The sequence below is a fragment of the Theobroma umbraticum genome, unplaced genomic scaffold (assembly GCF_002168275.2).
Source record: "Theobroma umbraticum cultivar Fairchild unplaced genomic scaffold, ASM216827v3 scaffold_55.0, whole genome shotgun sequence".
NCBI classification, from domain to species: Eukaryota; Viridiplantae; Streptophyta; class Magnoliopsida; order Malvales; family Malvaceae; genus Theobroma; species Theobroma umbraticum.
The window spans coordinates 951,948-952,198 of record NW_018397270.1 but is presented as its reverse complement, the minus strand read 5'-3'; positions in this window follow the sequence as shown (position 1 = coordinate 952,198).

Here is a 251-nt window from a genome sequence, read left to right as displayed (position 1 = left end):
TAATGTACCATAATATACCCATAATGCATGCTTACCTTCCAAATCACTTTGAATCCACCATGCATCCAAGAGTTTGATGCCTTGCATGTCACTAAATCCTCTCTAATCAAGCTTTTCTTTACTGCCACAATACATTTCTTATGGTTACCAACCCATTTTCAAAGATTATTCAAGCTAAAATCATAATTCTTACCTTTCCTCACTTGGATCTTAAAACCAAGCCATACATCTCCTTCAAGCTTCCAATCTAC